This window comes from Piliocolobus tephrosceles, chromosome 1 (assembly GCF_002776525.5).
Source record: "Piliocolobus tephrosceles isolate RC106 chromosome 1, ASM277652v3, whole genome shotgun sequence".
NCBI lineage: Eukaryota > Metazoa > Chordata > Mammalia > Primates > Cercopithecidae > Piliocolobus > Piliocolobus tephrosceles.
The window spans coordinates 198,216,905-198,218,630 of NC_045434.1; positions in this window are offsets into that span (position 1 = coordinate 198,216,905).

Consider the following 1,726-nt stretch of genomic DNA (forward strand, 5'->3'; position numbering starts at 1 on the left):
TTTTTTTGGAGACAGAGTCTTGCTTTGTTGCCCAGGCTGGAGTGCAGTGGTGTGATCTCGGCTCATAGCCACCTCCGCCTCCAGGGTTCAAGTGATTCTCCTGCCTCAGGCTACCCAGTAGCTAGGATTATAGGCGTGCCACCACACCTGGCTAATTTTTTTGTAGTTTTAGTAGAGGCAAGGTTTCACCATATTGGCCAGGCTGGTCTCGAACTCTTGACCTCAGGTGATCTGCCTGCCTCAGCCTCCCAAAGTGTTGGGATTACAGGGTGTGAGCCACCGTGCCAGGCCGACCCTGTCTTTAAACAAGGTAGGTGTGTTATGTTTATGATTCTGTAGGGGGGGGCGGGGGAGGGAATGGGGAAGGGCTGTCCTAATAGGGAGGCCACGCTTTCTCCTCCAACCCAAACTTTCTTTAAACACAGAAAGGTGGCTGTGGGCAAGGAACCCTATCATGTCCTCCTTACTAATGTTACTTCCTGTGTCAGCCAACTGCTTACACTGAAAATGATGACATAGAGAGACAGGAAAAGGTGGGGCAACCCACAGTGGCTTTTCCTTTCAGTCTTTTTTTTTTTTTTTTTTTAAGAATTGGGGTCTTGCTGTTACTCAGGCTGGAGCGCAATGGTATGATCATAGCTCACTGCAGCCTTGAACTCCTGGGCTCGAGTCATCCTCCCACCTCAGCTTCCTGGGCAGATAGGACCACAGGCGTGTGCCACCACTCCTGGCTAATAATTTTTAGTTTCTGTAGAGTCAAATTCCTGGGCTCAAGCGATCCTCCTGCCTCGGCCTCCTGAGTAGCTGGGACTACTGGCATTTCCTTTTAGTCCTTCTTGACTCATCAGCAAGCTGAAGGCAGAGAGAGGTGGTAGAACATGTGCAATCAATGAAATAAACACAGTCGAGTGTGTTTCATGCAGGGTTCTCACTGTTTTGGTAAGAACAATATACATATGTATGAGCTATGAAATACAAATTCTGTACTTTCAGTGATTACCGATACAAGTTAAGTGTGCTTATATTTGCATTTAAAATGGGTATTGAAGAAAATAAAGATGAATGGGTAAAAAATTCATGCTAATCATTTAAAATTTTAATTTGCCTTTACTGAAAATGACATTAAGTAACACATTTAAAAAGTCAAGAGAGAGACTCTTATTAAAGAGAGAAAAAAGCTTTTAGAAGTCTCTTGGTGGCACTTTTTCTTGGTTTTGGAACTAAGGGCCCCTCCATTTTCATTTTGCCCTGCGTCCTGGGGACCGGGTCAGGACAGGCTCCAGGCACGAGATACACTGCCTGCTCTGTCACTGCTAGGGCCACGCCCACAGCTTCCATTTCCCTTTCCTGGTTCTCTCGCTGCCTGTTTCGTCCTGACACTGTGAAGTGTCATTGCTCCCTCAGTTATAACATTCACCACACTTTATGTGGTTTGCTTTAATTTCTGACTGCTCTGCATGGGGGATGGGCACTCTCTCTCCTTCTCCACTGTATATCCAGTGCTTAGCTCCTAGTAAGTGCTCAGTGACACTAAGTTTTCATCTTTTTTTTTTTTTTTTTTTTGAGACGGAGTCTCGCTGTCTCCCAGGCTGGAGTGCAGTGGCGCAATCTCGGCTCACTGCAAGCTCCGCCTCCCGGGTTCACGCCATTCTCCTGCCTCAGCCTCCTGAGAAGCTGGAACTACAGGCGCCCGCCCCCACGCCCGGCTAATTTTTTTTTTTTTTTT